Source organism: Heterodontus francisci, unplaced genomic scaffold (genome assembly GCF_036365525.1).
Source record: "Heterodontus francisci isolate sHetFra1 unplaced genomic scaffold, sHetFra1.hap1 HAP1_SCAFFOLD_1588, whole genome shotgun sequence".
NCBI lineage: Eukaryota > Metazoa > Chordata > Chondrichthyes > Heterodontiformes > Heterodontidae > Heterodontus > Heterodontus francisci.
This window is the reverse complement of record NW_027142044.1, coordinates 14,038-35,751: the sequence shown is the minus strand read 5'-3', so window position 1 is coordinate 35,751 and position 21,714 is coordinate 14,038. Positions and strand designations below refer to the sequence as shown.

At 42.2% G+C, this 21,714-nt stretch overlaps 5 non-coding genes across 5 annotated transcripts; 1 reads left to right on the top strand and 4 right to left on the bottom strand.

Annotated features, from left to right (window-relative positions):
* Positions 1–5,380: 5,380 nt before the first annotated feature.
* trnaf-gaa (transfer RNA phenylalanine (anticodon GAA)) lies at positions 5,381–5,453 on the bottom strand. The gene has a single exon. It is a non-coding gene; the product is annotated as a tRNA-Phe (tRNA).
* Positions 5,454–10,004: 4,551 nt separating this feature from the next.
* On the bottom strand, positions 10,005–10,077 carry trnaf-gaa (transfer RNA phenylalanine (anticodon GAA)). The gene has a single exon. It is a non-coding gene; the product is annotated as a tRNA-Phe (tRNA).
* A 916-nt stretch (positions 10,078–10,993) lies between these two features.
* trnap-agg (transfer RNA proline (anticodon AGG)) lies at positions 10,994–11,082 on the bottom strand. The gene is given in 2 exon segments: positions 10,994–11,029; positions 11,047–11,082. It is a non-coding gene; the product is annotated as a tRNA-Pro (tRNA).
* A 3,547-nt stretch (positions 11,083–14,629) lies between these two features.
* On the bottom strand, positions 14,630–14,702 carry trnaf-gaa (transfer RNA phenylalanine (anticodon GAA)). Its single transcript has one exon. It is a non-coding gene; the product is annotated as a tRNA-Phe (tRNA).
* Positions 14,703–21,048: 6,346 nt separating this feature from the next.
* On the top strand, positions 21,049–21,139 carry trnar-ucu (transfer RNA arginine (anticodon UCU)). Its single transcript is given in 2 exon segments — positions 21,049–21,085; positions 21,104–21,139. It is a non-coding gene; the product is annotated as a tRNA-Arg (tRNA).
* The last annotated feature ends 575 nt before the right edge of the window (positions 21,140–21,714 follow it).

Below are 21,714 nucleotides of genomic sequence, written 5' to 3'. Positions count from 1 at the left end.
CCGTATCCAGGGAAGATTGGAAGATTATAGCAAGCCCTTCCGTTATCTGCATCCGCATTTCCTTTCGCAACATGGGATGTGAGCCATCCGGACCAGGTGATTTATCTTCCCTGAGCACAGCCAGCCTTTTTAGTACCTCCCTCTCCTAATTTGTACTCTCTCCATTGTCTCTACTCTCTTCACTTCGACTGATATTTTGTCAAATTCCACTTCCTTAGTGATCACTGATGCAAAGTACTCATTAAGTAGATTAACATTGCCCTGCACCTCTAAGCTTATATTATCCTTTTTGTCCCTAATAGGCCCGACTCAACCTCTTACTACCCACTTATCATTTACATGCTGCTCGAAGATTTTTGGGTTTCCTTTCATGTTGACAGCCAGTCTATTCTCATAGAAATAGAGAATAAGCAAATATAGAAGATGTAAGTATTTCCCATCCTTGATGAGGTGGAATTTTTTATGCTGTGGTTAGTAATGACTTGGCCCACGAGTGTGGTGGAAGCAGAGACAATCAATGATTTGAAAAGGAAATTGGATGGATACTTGAAAGAAAGAAACTTGCAGGAGGAAAGGGATCGAGCTGGTGAGTAGAACTGACTAGATTGCTCCGGGGAGAGCCAGCATGGACGTGATAGGCCAAACGACCACCTTCTATGTTGTAAATGACTCTGTGTTGTTTCTCAAATTCAATCCACTGGTGCTTGGGAAATAATCTCAAAGTAAATTGTGCAACCAGAAAATCAGAACCAAGGCAAGGGACGCATAAGGAAGCAAAATTGCTGAAACCCGGGATTGAATCAGGGACCTTTAGATCTTCAGTCTAACGCTCTCCCAACTGAGTTTTTCAGCCCTACATTAACAGTGGCTTGGTGTCCTTGTTTTGGAAGAAAATACATACATTCAAGTTTTTCAAAAAATTAAAGAACACAACATGTGAGTAATATTCCCCATTGCTTTCTCAGTACTGATGGATTGTGAAGCGGGAGACAGCCAGAAGTGCCACTGAGCCGCACAGACCCCGAGCTGAGAATGAAATGAGATCAAATTCAATCTTTCATAGTGAGATGCTGCTGAGAGGTAAGAGTCCTGAATCAAAGCGAGACTTGCTCATTTCAAACACTCCCTGTACTCTCTGCTCATGAAGCCTTAAAAAAGGGAAAAACAGAATGGCACTCAAACTCATAACCCTGTCATTAAAAGTCTCATGTTCGACTGACAGAACTGTCACTTCTACTCAGTCTCTTATTGGATGGATGCAACTCCAACGCAGGGGTGGCATTCAAATCCTCCCATGGGTCCACATGTCAGACTGAGTTCCATGTTCTAGACTCAAGCAAAGGAAATCTGCTCATTTCCAAAACTATCAGCGAATTGAAGCTGATTACAATCAACATCATCAGAGGTCAGAACTACCTGGTGAAAGAAGACACCCTGAAGAAGGATCCACAATTATTCAAAGACATCGACAAAGTGAAAAACAAGAAAATCGATGAGTCAATGCAAGCCAAACAACAGAAACACTGAAGAATTCCAGTCCAGAACCCAGTCCTGTTGTTTTTGGAGTCAGGTCACAATTACAGCAACAACTTTATATTCCCACTTGGCTATCTGTACATTTAGTTAATTGCAAATTTGTCGACAAGCTCTTTGAATCCAGTTGTCTGGTCCTCAAGCCAGCTCCGTATGGAAGTCAATTCCACCTTCTGCAAGCCTGCAACCAATAGATAACCTTAATCTAAAAATGCCAGCAGACCAGGGCTCGTCCGGGACTTGAACCCGGGATTCCTCGCATGTTAATTAACCATACTCCCTAAGCGAGAATCATACCCCTAGACCAATGAGCCACTGACAGGTCAGGCTTTATTAGCTGCTGTGGAATTTCACTGGAACCCCCCAGCCAATCATCCATTTTTTTTCAGATCAAAGTAACATCCTGCAAATGCTGAAATAAAAACAGAAAGTGCTGGAAATGTTCAGCAGCTCTGGCAGCATCTGTGCTGTGAGAAACACAGTTAACGTTTCTGGGCACTCACCTTTTGTTTCAGCCATCCTTTCAGACTGCTTCTGTCCATCCAATCTCACTTTCTATTCTATCCACATTCTAACCATTCACTACGTTACTACATTTTTCATGAATTCCTCATTTCTTTTATTAATGACAATTTTGTATTTCTGGCCTTTGCTTCAGACACCACCACAAGTGGAATCATGTCTCCATCTACCCAATCAAACCACTTCGCTGTCTCCTCACATTGCAATGTTTCTTTAACCCTGACAGACTGTGGAGTTTCTGCTGCTTGATTGCAGTTCTTGCTTCCCGTCAGTAGATGTCACCTCACTCCAATACAGTGAAGTTTACAAATCTGAGAGAGACACAACAGGAAATAATTGTTCACATTATAGTGAATGTGTGGGATTTAGAAATACTAGGAGTGGAGACGAGTTATTATTGCACTCTGCTATTACATCTTTTATAATGGACTCCAGCATTTTCCCCACGACTGATGTCAGGCTAACCGGTATATAATTCGCTGTTTTCTTTCTGCCTCTTTTTTTAAATAGTGGAGTTACATTAACTACCATCCAATCCATTGGAACTGTTCCAGAGTCTATAGAATTTTGAAAAAAGACCAGAAATGCATCTGCTATTTCAAGGGCCACTTCCTTAAGTACGCTGGGATGTAGATTATCAGGCCCTGGGGATTTATCGGCCTTCAATCCCATCAATTTCCCAAACATTCCCAACTAATACTGATTTCATACAGTTCCTCCTTCTCACTAGACCCTATGTTCCCCAACATTTCTGGGAGATAATTTGTATCCTCCTTTGTGAAGACAGATCCAAAGTATGTATTTAATTGGTCTGTCATTTCTTTGTTCCCCATTATAAATTCCCCCGTTTCTGACTGGAAGGGACCCACATTTGTCTTCACTACTCTTTTTCTCTTCACATATCTATAGAAGCTTTTACAGTCAATTTTGATGTTCTCTGCAAGCTTATTTCCACTTGTTAATCAATCCCTTTGTCCTCCTCTGCGAAATTCCAAACTGCTCACAATCTTCAGGTTTGCTGCTTGTTCTGGCCATTTTATATTTCTCCTCCTTGGATCTAATACTTCCCTTAATTTCTTTTGTAAGCCACAGTTGAGCCACTATTCCTGTTTTACTTTTGCACAGACAGGAATGAACAATTGTTGTAATTCATCCATGCGCTCTTTAAATTCTAGCCATTGCCTATCCACTGTCAACCCTTTAAGTAACGTTCCCCAATCTAACATAGCCAACTCCCGCCTCATACCTTCATAGTTTCCTTTGTTTAGATTCAAGACCCGAGTCTCGGAATCAACTCTCTCACTCTCCATCTTAATGAAGAAGTTTATCATATTATGGGCGCACTTCCCCAAGGGACCCCACACAACAAGATTGTTAACTAATCCTTTCTCATTACACAATACCCAGTCCAGGATGGCCTGTTCTCTAGAGGTGTTATACACCTCTATCAATTCTCCACTCAATCTCCTTTGATATAGGCAGAATAATCCTAGCTTTTCCAACCTAACCTTGTAACTAAAATCCCCCATCCCTGGATCCATTCTGGTAAATCGCCTCTGCGTCCTCTCAAGGACCCTCACATTCTTTCTAAAGTCTGCTGAGCAGAACTGAAAGCAACACTCCAATTGGGGCCTAACCAGAGTTTTATAATGGTTCAGCATAACTTCCCTGCTTTTGTACTCAATGCCTCTATTTATAAAGCCCAAGATCCCATATGCTTTGCAAACCACTCTCGCAATATGTCTTCCCACCTTCAAAGATTGATGCACATGAACCCCAAGTCCCTCTATTCCAGTACACTCTTTAGAACTGTGCCATTAAGTATATATTGCCTCTCCCTATTCCTTATGCCAAAATACATCACCTCACACTTGTCACTATTAAATTCCATCTGCCACCTGTCTGCCCATTCTGCCAGCCTGTCACTGTCCTGTTGCAGGCAGTTCATATCATCCTCACTGTTTGCCACTCCTCCAAGTTTGTTGTCATCGGGATATTTTGAGATTCTACTCTGTATTCCAAGATCAAAGTCATTTATCTTGAGCAAAAATAGCAGTGGTTCTAGCACTGACCCTTGGGGAACACCACTGTCGACTATCCTCCAGTCTGATAAAGAACCATTTCATAAGTCTCGCTGTTTTCTGTCCTTAAACCAATTTTCTATCCAATTGGACACTGACCCTCCTATACCACGAACCTCAATTTTGTTAACTGCCCTTTTATGTGGTACCTTGTCAAACGCTTCCTTAAAATCCATATAAACAACATCCACTGCATTCCCTTCATCAACCTGCTCTGTTAGTTCATCAAAAAATGCAGTTAGATTAGTCAAGCATGAACTCCCATTTATAAATCCATGCTCACTCTCCTTAATTAACTCGAACCTCTCCAAGTGACTGTTGATTTTTTACCCTGATTATTCTTTCTAAAACCTTACCCACCGCTGCTGTTAATCTAACTAGCCTGTAGTTACCCGGACTGTCCTTACACCCTTTCTTGAATAAGGGTGTCGCATTTGCCACTGTTTAATCCTCTGGCACCTCCCCCGTATCCAGGGAAGATTGGAAGATTATTGCAAGCCCTTCCGTTATCTGCATCCGCATTTCCTTTCGCAACCTGGGATGTGAGCCATCCGGACCAGGTGATTTATCTTCCCTAAGCACAGCCAGCCTTTTTAGTACCTCCCTCTCCGAATTTGTACCCTCTCCATTGACTCGACTCTCTTCACTTCGACTGATATTTTGTCAAATTCCACTTCCTTAGTGATCACTGATGCAAAGTACTCATTAAGTAGATTAACATTGCCCTGCACCTCTAAGCTTATATTATCCTTTTTGTCCCTAATAGGCCCGACTCAACCTCTTACTACCTACTTATCATTTACATGCTGCTCGAAGATTTTTGGGTTTCCTTTCATGTTGACAGCCAGTCTATTCTCATAGAAATAGAGAATAAGCAAATATAGAAGATGTAAGTATTTCCCATCCTTGATGAGGTGGAATTTTTTATGTTGTGGGTGGTAATGTCTTGGCCCACGAGTGTGGTGGAAGCAGAGACAATCAATGATTTGAAAAGGAAATTGGATGGATACTTGAAGGAAAGAAACTTGCAGGAGGAAAGGGATCGAGCTGGTGAGTGGAACTGACTAGATTGCTCCGGGGAGAGCCAGCATGGACGTGATAGGCCAAATGACCACCTTCTATGTTGTAAATGATTCTGTGTTGTTTCTCAAATTCAATCCACTGGTGCTTGGTAAATAATCTCAAAGTAAATTGTGCAACTGGAAAATCAGAACCAAGGCAAGGGACACATAAGGAAGCGAAATTGCTGAAACCCGGGATTAAACCAGGGACCTTTAGATCTTCAGTCTAACGCTCTCCCAACTGAGCTATTTCAGCCCGACATTAACAGTGGCTTGGTGTCCTTGTTTTGGAAGAAAATACATACATTCAAGTTTTCCAAAAAATTAAAGAACACAACATGTGAGTAATATTCCCCATTGCTTTCTCAGTACTGATGGATTGTGAAGCGGGAGACAGCCAGAAGTGCCACTGAGCCGCACAGACCCCGAGCTGAGAATGAAATGAGATCAAATTCAATCTTTCATAGTGAGATGCTGCTGAGAGGTAAGAGTCCTGAATCAAAGCGAGACTTGCTCATTTCAAACACTCCCTGTACTCTCTGCTCATGAAGCCTTAAAAAAGGGAAAAACAGAATGGCACTCAAACTCACAACCCTGCCATTAAAAGTCTCATATTCGACTGACAGAACTGTCACTTCTACTCGGTCTCTTATTGGATGGATGCAACTCCAACGCAGGGATGACATTCAAATCCTCCCATGGGTCCACATGTCAGACTGAGTTCCATGTTGTAGACTCAAGCAAAGGAAATCTGCTCACTTCCAAAACTATCAGCGAATTGAAGCTGATTACAATCAACATCATCGGAGGTCAGAACTACCTGGTGAAAGGAGACACCCTGAAGAAGGATCCACAATTATTCAAAGGCATCGACAAAGTGAAAAACAAGAAAATCGATGAGTCAATGCAAGCCAAACAACAGAAACACTGAAGAATTCCATTCCATTCCAGTCCAGAACCCAGTCCTGTTGTTTTTGGAGTCAGGTCACAATTACAGCAACAACTTTATATTCCCACTTGGCTATCTGTACATTTAGTTAATTGCAATTTTGTCGACAAGCTCTTTGAATCCAGTTGTCTGGTCCTCAAGCCAGCTCCGTATGGAAGTCAATTCCACCTTCTGCAAGGCTGAAACCAATAGATAACCTTAATCTAAAGATGCCAGCAGACCAGGGCTCGTCTGGGATTTGAACCCGGGATCTCTCGCATGTTAATTAACCATACTCCCTAAGCGAGAATCATACCCCTAGACCAACGAGCCACTGACAGGTCAAGCTTTATTAGCTGCTGTGGAATTTCACTGGAACCCCCCAGCCAATCATCCATTTTTTTTCAGATCAAAGCAACATCCTGCAAATGCTGAAATAAAAACAGAAAGTGCTGGAAGTGTTCAGCAGCTCTGGTAGCATCTGTGCTGTGAGAAACACAGTTAATGTTTCAGGGCACTCACCTTTTGTTTCAGCCATCCTTTCAGACTGCTTCTGTCCATCCAATCTCACTTTCTATTCTATCCACATTCTAACCATTCACTACGTTACTACATTTTTCATGAATTCCTCATTTATTTTATTAATGACAATTTTGTATTTCTAGCCTTTGCTTCAGACACCACCACAAGTGGAATCATGTCTCCATCTACCCAATCAAACCACTTCGCTGTATCCTCACATTGCAATGTTTCTTTAACCCTGACAGACTGTGGAGTTTCTGCTGCTTGATTGCAGTTCTTGCTTCCCGCCAGTAGATGTCACCTCACTCCAATACAGTGAAGTTTACAAATCTGAGAGAGACACAACAGGAAATAATTGTTCACATTATAGTGAATGTGTGGGATTTAGAAATACTAGGAGTGGAGACGAGTTATTATTGCACTCTGCTATTACATCTTTTATAATGGACTCCAGCATTTTCCCCATGACTGATGTCAGGCTAACCGGTATATAATTCGCTGTTTTCTTTCAGCCTCTTTTTTTAAATAGCAGAGTTACATTAACTACCGTCCAATCCATTGGAACTGTTCCAGAGTCGATAGAATTTTGAAAAAAGACCAGAAATGCATCTGCTATTTCAAGGGCCACTTCCTTAATTACTCTGGGATGTAGATTATCAGGCCCTGGGGATTTATCGGCCTTCAATCCCATCAATTTCCCAAACATTCCCTACTAATACTGATTTCATACAGTTCCTCCTTCTCACTAGACCCTATGTTCCCCAACATTTCTGGGAGATAATTTGTATCCTCCTTTGTGAAGACAGATCCAAAGTATGTATTTAATTGGTCTGCCATTTCTTTGTTCCCCATTATAAATTCCCCCGTTTCTGACTGTAAGGGGCCCACATTTGTCTTCACTAATCTTTTTCTCTACACATATCTATAGAAGCTTTTACAGTCAGTTTTTATGTTCTCTGCTAGCTGACTCTCATACTCTATTTCCCCCTTCTTAATCAATCCTTTTGTCCTCCTCTGCTAAATTCCAAACTGCTCACAATCTTCAGGTTTGCTGCTTGTTCTGACCATTTTATATTTCTCCTCCTTGGATCTAATACTTTCCTTAATTTCTTTTGTAAACCACAGTTGAGCCACCCTTCCTGTTTTACTTTTGCACAGACAGGAATGAACAATTGTTGTAATTCATCCATGCGCTCTTTAAATGCTAGCCATTGCCTATCCACTGTCAACCCTTTAAGTAACGTTCCCCAATCTATCATAGCCAACTCCCGCCTCATACCTTCATAGTTTCCTTTATTTAGATTCAGGACCCGAGTCTCGGAATCAACTCTCTCACAATCCATCTTAATGAAGAATTTTATCATATTATGGGCGCACTTCCCCAAGGGACCCCACACTATAAGATTGTTAACTAATCCTTTCTCATTACACAATACCCAGTCCAGGATGGCCTGTTCTCTAGAGGTGTTATACACCTCTATCAATTCTCCACTAATCTCCTTTGATATAGGCAGAATAATCCTAGCTTTTCCAACCTAACCTTGTAACTAAAATCCCCCATCCCTGGATCCATTCTGGTAAATCGCCTCTGCGTCCTCTCAAGGACCCTCACATTCTTTCTAAAGTCTGCTGAGCAGAACTGGAAGCAACACTCCAATTGGGGCCTAACCAGAGTTTTATAATGGTTCAGCATAACTTCCCTGCTTTTGTACTCAATGCCTCTATTTATAAAGCCCAAGATCCCATATGCTTTGCGAACCACTCTCGCAATATGACTTGCCACCTTCAAAGATTGATGCACATGAACCCCAAGTCCCTCTATTCCAGCACACTTTTTAGAACTGTGCCATTAAGTATATATTGCCTCTCCCTATTCCTTATGCCAAAATACATCACCTCACACTTGTCACTATTAAATTCCATCTGCCACCTGTCTGCCCATTCTGCTAGCCTATCACTGTCCTGTTGCAGGCAGTTCATATCATCCTCACTGTTTGCCGCTCCTCCAAGTTTGGTGTCATCGGCATATTTTGAGATTCTACTCTGTATTCCAAGATCCAAGTCAATTACCTTGAGCAAAAAAAGCAGTGGTTCTAGCACTGACCCTTGGGGAACACCACTGTCGACTATCCTCCAGTCTGACAAAGAACCATTTAATAAGACTCGCTGTTTTCTGTCCTTAAACCAATTTTCTATCCAATTGGACACTGACCCTCCTATACCACGAACCTCAATTTTGTTAACCGCCCTTTTATGTGGTACCTTGTCAAACGCTTCCTTAAAATCCATATAAACAACATCCACTGCATTCCCTTCATCAACCTGCTCTGTTAGTTCATCAAAAAATGCAGTTAGATTAGTCAAGCATGAACTCCCATTTATAAATCCATGCTCACTCTCCTTAATTAACTCGAACCTCTCCAAGTGACTGTTGATTTTTTACCCTGATTATTCTTTCTAAAACCTTACCCACCGCTGCTGTTAATCTAACTAGCCTGTAGTTACCCGGACTGTCCTTACACCCTTTCTTGAATAAGGGTGTCGCATTTGCCACTGTTTAATCCTCTGGCACCTCCCCCGTATCCAGGGAAGATTGGAAGATTATAGCAAGCCCTTCCGTTATCTGCATCCGCATTTCCTTTCGCAACCTGGGATGTGAGCCATCCGGACCAGGTGATTTATCTTCCCTAAGCACAGCCAGTCTTTTTAGTACCTCCCTCTCCTAATTTGTACTCTCTCCATTGCCTCTACTTTCTTCACTTCAACTGATATTTTGTCAAATTCCACTTCCTTAGTGATCACTGATGCAAAGTACTCATTAAGTAGATTAACATTGCCCTGCACCTCTAAGCTTATATTATCCTTTTTGTCCCTAATAGGCCCGACTCAACCTCTTACTACCCACTTATCATTTACATGCTGCTCGAAGATTTTTGGGTTTCCTTTCATGTTGACTGCCAGTCTATTCTCATAGAAATAGAGAATAAGCAAATATAGAAGATGTAAGTATTTCCCATCCTTGATGAGGTGGAATTTTTTATGTTGTGGGTGGTAATGTCTTGGCCCACGAGTGTGGTGGAAGCAGAGACAATCAATGATTTGAAAAGGAAATTGGATGGATACTTGAAGGAAAGAAACTTGCAGGAGGAAAGGGATCGAGCTGGTGAGTGGAACTGACTAGATTGCTCCGGGGAGAGCCAGCATGGACGTGATAGGCCAAATGACCACCTTCTATGTTGTAAATGATTCTGTGTTGTTTCTCAAATTCAATCCACTGGTGCTTGGTAAATAATCTCAAAGTAAATTGTGCAACTGGAAAATCAGAACCAAGGCAAGGGACACATAAGGAAGCGAAATTGCTGAAACCCGGGATTGAACCAGGGACCTTTAGATCTTCAGTCTAACGCTCTCCCAACTGAGCTATTTCAGCTCTACATTAACAATGGATTGGTGTCCTTGTTTTGGAAGAAAATACATACATTCATGTTTTCCAAAAAATTAAAGAACACAACATGTGAGTAATATTCCCCATTGCTTTCTCAGTACTGATGGATTGTGAAGCGGGAGACAGCCAGAAGTGCCACTGAGCCGCACAGACCCCGAGCTGAGAATGAAATGAGATCAAATTCAATCTTTCATAGTGAGATGCTGCTGAGAGGTAAGAGTCCTGAATCAAAGCGAGACTTGCTCATTTCAAACACTCCCTGTACTCTCTGCTCATGAAGCCTTAAAAAAGGGAAAAACAGAATGGCACTCAAACTCACAACCCTGCCATTAAAAGTCTCATATTCAACTGACAGAACTGTCACTTCTACTCGGTCTCTTATTGGATGGATGCAACTCCAACGCAGGGATGACATTCAAATCCTCCCATGGGTCCACATGTCAGACTGAGTTCCATGTTGTAGACTCAAGCAAAGGAAATCTGCTCACTTCCAAAACTATCAGCGAATTGAAGCTGATTACAATCAACATCATCGGAGGTCAGAACTACCTGGTGAAAGGAGACACCCTGAAGAAGGATCCACAATTATTCAAAGGCATCGACAAAGTGAAAAACAAGAAAATCGATGAGTCAATGCAAGCCAAACAACAGAAACACTGAAGAATTCCATTCCATTCCAGTCCAGAACCCAGTCCTGTTGTTTTTGGAGTCAGGTCACAATTACAGCAACAACTTTATGTTCCCACTTGGCTATCTGTACATTTAGTTAATTGCAATTTTGTCGACAAGCTCTTTGAATCCAGTTGTCTGGTCCTCAAGCCAGCTCCGTATGGAAGTCAATTCCACCTTCTGCAAGGCTGAAACCAATAGATAACCTTAATCTAAAAATGCCAGCAGACCAGGGCTCGTCCGGGATTTGAACCCGGGATCTCTCGCATGTTAATTAACCATACTCCCTAAGCGAGAATCATACCCCTAGACCAACGAGCCACTGACAGGTCAAGCTTTATTAGCTGCTGTGGAATTTCACTGGAACCCCCCAGCCAATCATCCATTTTTTTTCAGATCAAAGCAACATCCTGCAAATGCTGAAATAAAAACAGAAAGTGCTGGAAATGTTCAGCAGCTCTGGCAGCATCTGTGCTGTGAGAAACACAGTTAATGTTTCAGGGCACTCACCTTTTGTTTCAGCCATCCTTTCAGACTGCTTCTGTCCATCCAATCTCACTTTCTATTCTATCCACATTCTAACCATTCACTACGTTACTACATTTTTCATGAATTCCTCATTTCTTTTATTAATGACAATTTTGTATTTCTAGCCTTTGCTTCAGACACCACCACAAGTGGAATCATGTCTCCATCTACCCAATCAAACCACTTCGCTGTATCCTCACATTGCAATGTTTCTTTAACCCTGACAGACTGTGGAGTTTCTGCTGCTTGATTGCAGTTCTTGCTTCCCGCCAGTAGATGTCACCTCACTCCAATACAGTGAAGTTTACAAATCTGAGAGAGACACAACAGGAAATAATTGTTCACATTATAGTGAATGTGTGGGATTTAGAAATACTCGGAGTGGAGACGAGTTATTATTGCACTCTGCTATTACATCTTTTATAATGGACTCCAGCAGTTTCCCCACGACTGATGTCAGGCTAACCGGTATATAATTCGCTGTTTTCTTTCTGCCTCTTTTTTTAAATAGCGGAGTTACATTAACTACCGTCCAATCCATTGGAACTGTTCCAGAGTCGATAGAATTTTGAAAAAAGACCAGAAATGCATCTGCTATTTCAAGGGCCACTTCCTTAATTACTCTGGGATGTAGATTATCAGGCCCTGGGGATTTATCGGCCTTCAATCCCATCAATTTCCCAAACATTCCCTACTAATACTGATTTCATACAGTTCCTCCTTCTCACTAGACCCTATATTCCCCAACATTTCTGGGAGATAATTTGTATCCTCCTTTGTGAAGACAGATCCAAAGTATGTATTTAATTGGTCTGCCATTTCTTTGTTCCCCATTATAAATTCCCCCGTTTCTGACTGTAAGGGGCCCACATTTGTCTTCACTAATCTTTTTCTCTACACATATCTATAGAAGCTTTTCCAGTCAGTTTTTATGTTCTTTGCTAGCTTACTCTCATACTCTATTTCCCCCTTCTTAATCAATCCTTTTGTCCTCCTCTGCTAAATTCCAAACTGCTCACAATCTTCAGGTTTGCTGCTTGTTCTGGCCATTTTATATTTCTCCTCCTTGGATCTAATACTTTCCTTAATTTCTTTTGTAAGCCACAGTTGAGCCACCCTTCCTTTTTTACTTTTGCACAGACAGGAATGAACAATTGTTGTAATTCATCCATGCGCTCTTTAAATGCTAGCCATTGCCTATCCACTGTCAACCCTTTAAGTAACGTTCCCCAATCTATCATAGCCAACTCCCGCCTCATACCTTCATAGTTTCCTTTGTTTAGATTCAGGACCCGAGTCTCGGAATCAACTCTCTCACTCTCCATCTTAATGAAGAATTTTATCATATTATGGGCGCACTTCCCCAAGGAACCCCACACAACAAGATTGTTAACTAATCCTTTCTCATTACACAATACCCAGTCCAGGATGGCCTGTTCTCTAGAGGTGTTTTACACCTCTATCAATTCTCCACTCAATCTCCTTTGATATAGGCAGAATAATCCTAGCTTTTCCAACCTAACCTTGTAACTAAAATCCCCCATCCCTGGATCCATTCTGGTAAATCGCCTCTGCGTCCTCTCAAGGACCCTCACATTCTTTCTCAAGTCTGCTGAGCAGAACTGGAAGCAACACTCCAATTGGAGCCTAACCAGAGTTTTATAATGGTTCAGCATAACTTCCCTGCTTTTGTACTCAATGCCTCTATTTATAAAGCCCAAGATCCCATATGCTTTGCGAACCACTCTCGCAATATGTCTTGCCACCTTCAAAGATTGATGCACATGAACCCCAAGTCCCTCTATTCCAGTACACTCTTTAGAACTGTGCCATTAAGTATATATTGCCTCTCCCTATTCCTTATGCCAAAATACATCACCTCACACTTGTCACTATTAAATTCTATCTGCCACCTGTCTGCCCATTCTGCTAGCCTATCACTGTCCTGTTGCAGGCAGTTCATATCATCCTCACTGTTTGCCACTCCTCCAAGTTTGTTGTCATCGGGATATTTTGAGATTCTACTTTGTATTCCAAGATCCAAGTCAATTACCTTGAGCAGAAAAAGCAGTGGTTCTAGCACTGACCCTTGGGGAACACCACTGTCGACTATCCTCCAGTCTGACAAAGAACCATTTAATAAGACTCGCTGTTTTCTGTCCTTAAACCAATTTTCTATCCAATTGGACACTGACCCTCCTATATCACGAACCTCAATTTTGTTAACCGCCCTTTTATGTGGTACCTTGTCAAACGCTTCCTTAAAATCCATATAAACAACATCCACTGCATTCCCTTCATCAACCTGCTCTGTTAGTTCATCACAAAATGCAGTTAGATTAGTCAAGCATGAACTCCCATTTATAAATCCATGCTCACTCTCCTGAATTAACTCGAACCTCTCCAAGTGACTGTTGATTTTTTACCCTGATTATTCTTTCTAAAACCTTACCCACCGCTGCTGTTAATCTAACTAGCCTGTAGTTACCCGGACTGTCCTTACACCCTTTCTTGAATAAGGGTGTCGCATTTGCCACTGTTTAATCCTCTGGCACCTCCCCGGTATCCAGGGAAGATTGGAAGATTATAGCAAGCCCTTCCGTTATCTGCATCCGCATTTCCTTTCGCAACCCGGGATGTGAGCCATCCGGACCAGGTGATTTATCTTCCCTAAGCACAGCCAGTCTTTTTAGTACCTCCCTCTCCTAATTTGTACTCTCTCCATTGCCTCTACTTTCTTCACTTCAACTGATATTTTGTCAAAGTCCACTTCCTTAGTGATCACTGATGCAAAGTACTCATTAAGTAGATTAACATTGCCCTGCACCTCTAAGCTTATATTATCCTTTTTGTCCCTAATAGGCCCGACTCAACCTCTTACTACCCACTTATCATTTACATGCTGCTCGAAGATTTTTGGGTTTCCTTTCATGTTGACTGTCAGTCTATTCTCATAGAAATAGAGAATAAGCAAATATAGATGATATAAGTATTTCCCATCCTTGATGAGGTGGAATTTTTTATGTTGTGGGTAGTAATGTCTTGGCCCACGAGTGTGGTGGAAGCAGAGACAATCAATGATTTGAAAAGGAAATTGGATGGATACTTGAAGGAAAGCAACTTGCAGGAGGAAAGGGATCGAGCTGGTGAGTGGAACTGACTAGATTGCTCCGGGGAGAGCCAGCATGGACGTGAGAGGCCAAATGACCACCTTCGATGTTGTAAATGATTCTGTGTTGTTTCTCAAATTCAATCCACTGGTGCTTGGGAAATAATCTCAAAGTAAATTGTACAACTGGAAAATCAGAACCAAGGCAAGGGACACATAAGGAAGCGAAATTGCTGAAACCCGGGATTGAACCAGGGACCTTTAGATCTTCAGTCTAACGCTCTCCCAACTGAGCTATTTCAGCCCTACATTAACAGTGGCTTGGTGTCCTTGTTTTGGAAGAAAATACATACATTCAAGTTGTCCAAAAAATTAACACAACATGTGAGTAATATTCCCCATTGCTTTCTCAGTACTGATGGATTGTGAAGCGGGAGACAGCCAGAAGTGCCACTGAGCCGCACAGACCCCGAGCTGAGAATGAAATGAGATCAAATTCAATCTTTCATCGTGAGATGCTGCTGAGAGGTAAGAGTCCTGAATCAAAGCGAGACTTGCTCATTTCAAACACTCCCTGTACTCTCTGCTCATGAAGCCTTAAAAAAGGGAAAAACAGAATGGCACTCAAACTCACAACCCTGCCATTAAAAGTCTCATATTCGACTGACAGAACTGTCACTTCTACTCGGTCTCTTATTGGATGGATGCAACTCCAACGCAGGGATGGCATTCAAATCCTCCCATGGGTCCACATGTCAGACTGAGTTCCATGTTGTAGACTCAAGCAAAGGAAATCTGCTCACTTCCAAAACTATCAGCGGATTGAAGCTGATTACAATCAACATCATCGGAGGTCAGAACTACCTGGTGAAAGAAGACACCCTGAAGAAGGATCCACAATTATTCAAAGGCATCGACAAAGTGAAAAACAAGAAAATCGATGAGTCAATGCAAGCCAAACAACAGAAACACTGAAGAATTCCATTCCATTCCAGTCCAGAACCCAGTCCTGTTGTTTTTGGAGTCAGGTCACAATTACAGCAACAACTTTATATTCCCACTTGGCTATCTGTACATTTAGTTAATTGCAATTTTGTCGACAAGCTCTTTGAATCCAGTTGTCTGGTCCTCAAGCCAGCTCCGTATGGAAGTCAATTCCACCTTCTGCAAGGCTGAAACCAATAGATAACCTTAATCTAAAAATGCCAGCAGACCAGGGCTCGTCCGGGACTTGAACCCTGGATCTCTCGCATGTTAATTAACCATACTCCCTAAGCGAGAATCATACCCCTAGACCAACGAGCCACTGACAGGTCAGGTTTTATTAGCTGCTGTGGAATTTCACTGGAACCCCCCAGCCAATCATCCATTTTTTTTCAGATCAAAGCAACATCCTGCAAATGCTGAAATAAAAACAGAAAGTGCTGGAAATGCTCAGCAGCTCTGGCAGCATCTGTGCTGTGAGAAACACAGTTAACGTTTCAGGGCACTCACCTTTTGTTTCAGCCATCCTTTCAGACTGCGTCTGTCCATCCAATCTCACTTTCTATTCTCTCCACATTCTAACCATTCACTACGTTACTACATTTTTCATGAATTCCTCATTTCTTTTATTAATGACAATTTTGTATTTCTGGCCTTTGCTTCAGACACCACCACAAGTGGAATCATGTCTCCATCTACCCAATCAAACCACTTCGCTGTTTCCTCACATTGCAATGTTTCTTTAACCCTGACAGACTGTGGAGTTTCTGCTGCTTGATTGCAGTTCTTGCTTCCCGCCAGTAGATGTCACCTCACTCCAATACAGTGAAGTTTACAAATCTGAGAGAGACACAACAGGAAATAATTGTTCACATTATAGTGAATGTGTGGGATTTAGAAATACTAGGAGTGGAGACGAGTTATTATTGCACTCTGCTATTACATCTTTTATAATGGACTCCAGCATTTTCCCCACGACTGATGTCAGGCTAACCGGTATATAATTCGCTGTTTTCTTTCTGCCTCTTTTTTTAAATAATGGAGTTACATTAACTACCGTCCAATCCATTGGAACTGTTCCAGAGTCGATAGAATTTTGAAAAAAGACCAGAAATGCATCTGCTATTTCAAGGGCCACTTCCTTAATTACTCTGGGATGTAGATTATCAGGCCCTGGGGATTTATCGGCCTTCAATCCCATCAATTTCCCAAACATTCCCTACTAATACTGATTTCATACAGTTCCTCCTTCTCACTAGACCCTATGTTCCCCAACATTTCTGGGAGATAATTTGTATCCTCCTTTGTGAAGACAGATCCAAAGTATGTATTTAATTGGTCTGCAATTTCTTTGTTCCCCATTATAAATTCCCCCGTTTCTGACTGTAAGGGACCCACATTTGTCTTCACTAATCTTTTTCTCTGCACATATCTAAAGAAGCTTTTACAGTCAGTTTTTATGTTCTCTGCTAGCTTACTCTCATACTCTATTTCCCCCTTCTTAATCAATCCTTTTGTCCTCCTCTGCTAAATTCCAAACTGCTCACAATCTTCAGGTTTGCTGCTTGTTCTGGCCATTTTATATTTCTCCTCCTTGGATCTAATACTTTCCTTAATTTCTTTTGTAAGCCACAGTTGAGCCACCCTTCCTGTTTTACTTTTGCACAGACAGGAATGAACAATTGTTGTAATTCATCCATGCGCTCTTTAAATGCTAGCCATTGCCTATCCACTGTCAACCCTTTAAGTAACATTCCCCAATCTATCATCGCCAACTCCCGCCTCATACCTTCATAGTTTCCTTTATTTAGATTCAGGACCCGAGTCTCGGAATCAACTCTCTCACTCTCCATCTTAATGAAGAATTTTATCATATTATGGGCGCACTTCCCCAAGGGACCCCACACAACAAGATTGTTAACTAATCCTTTCTCATTACACAATACCCAGTCTAGGATGGCCTGTTCTCTCGAGGTGTTATACACCTCTATCAATTCTCCACTCAATCTCCTTTGATATAGGCAGAATAATCCTAGCTTTTCCAACCTAACCTTGTAACTAAAATCCCCCATCCCTGGATCCATTCTGGTAAATCGCCTCTGCGTCCTCTCAAGGACCCTCACATTCTTTCTAAAGTCTGCTGAGCAGAACTGGAAGCAACACTCCAATTGGGGCCTAACCAGAGTTTTATAATGGTTCAGCATAACTTCCCTGCTTTTGTACTCAACGCCTCTATTTATAAAGCCCAAGATCCCATATGCTTTGCTAACCACTCTCGCAATATGTCTTGCCACCTTCAAAGATCGGTGCACATGAACCCCAAGTCCCTCTATTCCAGTACACTCTTTAGAACTGTGCCATTAAGTATATATTGCCTCTCCCTATTCCTTATGCCAAAATACATCACCTCACACTTGTCACTATTAAATTCCATCTGCCACCTGTCTGCCCATTCTGCTGGCCTATCACTGTCCTGTTGCAGGCAGTTCATATCATCCTCACTGTTTGCCACTCCTCCAAGTTTGGTGTCATCGGCATATTTTGAGATTCTACTCTGTATTCCAAGATCCAAGTCACTTACCTTTAGCAAAAAAAGCAGTGGTTCTGGCACTGACCCTTGGGGAACACCACTGTCGACTATCCTCCGGTCTGACCAAGAACCATTTAATATGACTCGCTGTTTTCAGTCTTTAAAACAATTTACTATCCAAATGGACACTGACCCTCCTAATCCATGAACCCCAATTTTGTTAACCACCCTTTTATGTGGTACTTTATAAAATGCTTTCGTAACATCCATATAAACAACATCCACTGCATTCCCTTCATCAGTATTCTCAGATAGTTTATCAACAAATGCAGTTAGATTCGTCAAGCATGAACTCCCATTGATAAATCCATGCCTACTCTCCTGAATTAACTCAAACCTCTCCAAAGGACTTGATTTTTTTCCCTGACCTGTTGATCTCATGCTGATAGCAAGCTCACCATAGAGCATGTATTTGGCAATGTGACCGTCATCCATTTGGCCCAGTCAACAGAGTCACCGCTGACTCAAGAGGGCAAACATGCTGCGGATCCCTGCACGCTGGTGTACTTCCGCATTCGGCACTCTGTCCTGCCAGGAGATGCCCAGTCTCCATCTGAGGCAGTGGAGGTGGAAGCTGTTCAGCCGCTTTTTTTGGCTTGTATAAGTTGTTGATGCTTCTCTACTATAAAGGAGGGTGCTGAGAACACAAGCCTGGTACACGTGGAGCTTTGTATTTTCGGTCAGTTTGCTGTCGGTTCACACTTGTCTTCTCAACTTTGACATGACAGCTGCAGCATTGGCAATCCTGGTGCTGATTTCAGCATCAAGGGCCAGATTGCTGGTGGTTGTTGATTGAAGGTATGTGAAGCTGTTGACAACCTCCAAAGTGAGGTTGTCGATGTTGATGGAAAGTGGAGTCTCTACGTCCTGGCCCGTAACTTTCATCTTCCTGATGCTGATTGTCAGTCCAAACTCTTTGCAGGCCAGGGAGAACCGATCTACAAGCTGCTGTGACTGAACTTCATTATGGGATGTCAGCACAGCATCATCAGCAAATAGCAACTCACAGACTAGGAATTTACCCACTTTGGTCTTGGCGCACAGTCTTGCCAAGTTGAACAGCTTGTCGTCAGCTCTGATGTGCAGGTGAACACCTCTTTCTGAGTAATTGAAAGTGTACAATAGCAGCATGGAGAAGAATATGCCAATTATAAAGGATGTGATAACTAGACAGTTCGAAAATGATGACATGATTGGGCAGAGTCAACATAGATTTATGAAAAGGAAAACAGGTTTGAAAAACCTGTTGAGATTTTTGAGGATGTTACCTATAGAACAGATAAAGGAGAACCAGTGGATGTGTGGTATTTGCATTTTCCTTTGGTAAGGTCCCACACAGGAGGTGAGTAAACAAAATTAGAGCACATAGGCTTGGGGATAATATACTGATACGGATTGAGAATTGGTTAACAGACCGAAAACAGAGAGCAGGAATAACGGGTCCTTCTCAGGATGGCAGGCTGTTACTATTGGGGTACTGCAAGGATCAGTGTTGGAGCCACAGCTGTTAACAACCTATATAAATGATTTGGATGTGGGGATTAAATGTAATATTTCCAAGTTTGCAGATGACACAAAGCTCGGTGAAGTGTGAGTTGTGAGGAGGATGCAGAGAGGCTTCCAGGGGACCTGGAGAGGCTAAGTGAATGGGCAAGAACATGGAATATAATGTGAATAAGTGTGAAGTTATTCACTTTGGTAGAATAAACAGAAAGACAGAGTATTTCTTAAATGGTGAGAGGTTGGGAAGTGTCGATGTCCAAAGGGACCTGGGTGTCCTTGTTCCTGAGACACTAAAAGCTCTTGTGCAGGTGCAGCAATCAATTAGGAAGGCAAATGGTATGTTGTACCCACACGAGGGGTCATGAGTACAGGAGTAAAGATGTCTTGCTGCAATTGTCTAGAGCCTTGGTGAATCCGCACTGGAGTATTGTGTACAGTTTAGTCTCCTCATCTTATGAAGGATACACTTGCCATAGAGGGGGTGAAACAGAGGGTCAACAGACTAATCTTTTTTTTGCATTTATTTCATTTCATCTCAGTTTGTTCAGTTTGCTTACCTACTGTTTTTTTTCAGGTTTGTACTTCCTGCTGTTCAATATTCAGTCCATTAACACCTAATCTGTACTAATGCTTTGTCTTTCAACACACCATTAACATATTGTTTGCCTTTGCTGCATGACCTTTTGGTCAGCTATGTGGCCTTGTCCAATCTACACCTTCTCCTTTGTTATCTCTTGCCCCACCCCCACCCCACTTGCTTATAACCTGTGACTTTTCTAATATATGTCAGTTCCGAAGATGGGTCACTGACCTGAAACGTTAACTCTGCTTCTCTTTTCACAGATGCTGCCAGACCTGCTGAGTGGTTCCAGCATTTCTTGTTTTTATGTCACCAGACTAATCCCTGGGATGGTGGGATTGTCTTATGAGGAAACTGGGCCTGTATTCCTTAAAGTTTCGAAGAATGAGAGGTGATCTGATTGAAACTGACAAAATTCTTACAGGGCGTGACAGTGTGGATGTAGACAGGATGTTTGCCCTGGTTGGTGAGTCTAAAACTAAAGGACATCGTCTCAGAATAAGGAGTAGGCCATTTAAAACTGAGATGGGTGGAATTTCTTCACTCAGACGGTGGTGAATCATTGGAATACTGTGCCCCAGAGGGCTGTGGCAGCTCAATCATTGAGCATGTTCAAGACAGAAATTGATAGAAATCTTGATACTCATGACATCAAGGGATATGGGGATAGCATGGGAAAGGGGCATAGAGGTAGATGATCAGCCATGATCGAATTGAATGACAGAGCAGGCTCGACAGGCTGAATAGCTTACTCCTATGTTCCTCTGTTCCTAAGAGAGTTGGCGCCAGCGCGCAGCCCTGCTTTACCCCACTGCTGATCTTGAAAGCGTCTGATGTTGCTCCATTGTAACTGATGGAACTGTGCATGTTCTCGTGGAAAGAAGAGATGATGCCCAAGAGGTCAGGAGGGCAGCCTATGTTCCATTGCAGTTTGAAGAGGCCGTCTCTGCTGACAAGATCAAAGGCCTTAGTGATGTTAATAAAAATGTGTGAGGCTCTGTGGCGCAATGGATAGCGTGTTGGACTTCTAAATAATGATTAAGACGATATTCAAAGGTTGTGGGTTCAAGTCCCACCAGAGTCAGATTTTGGACCAGAAACAGAGGAGCACAACGGAACAACAAATGAAGAAATGCGCCAAAAGCACAGACTCGGAGACAGAGCGAGAGAGAGAGGAGCACGGCAGGAGCAGAGCAGGGGAAAAAAATCGAGGAGTGACGTCACAATGGAGAGTGAGAGCAGGGAAACAGAGAGCCGCTGGGGTGAGGATACAGGATTTGGTTCTTTCTCCGGTGCAGTGGAAGGAGCTGTTTGGTGAGGATCTGGTAAGCTGTGACATCACAGGCAAGCAGGTAGTTGATTGGTTTGGAAGAACCGACCTGCTTGATGCGCATCTGGTAAGTGATTAAGATCCATTTTAGTCCTAACGTTTAAAATAGTAAACAAACTAGTGGTAAGTTTAATAAAATATGCAATAAAATGAATAATTGAATAAAATATTTAAGTAGTTAATTGAAACACGTTAAGGATGACAGGACAGGTGATGTGTCACAGCTGCAGCATGTGGGAGTTCCTGGATGCCAGTGTGATCCAGGGCAAACACGTCTGCAGTAAGTGTTTGTGGCTCAAAGAGGGAGAAAAAAGGAATGTAGTGGTAGT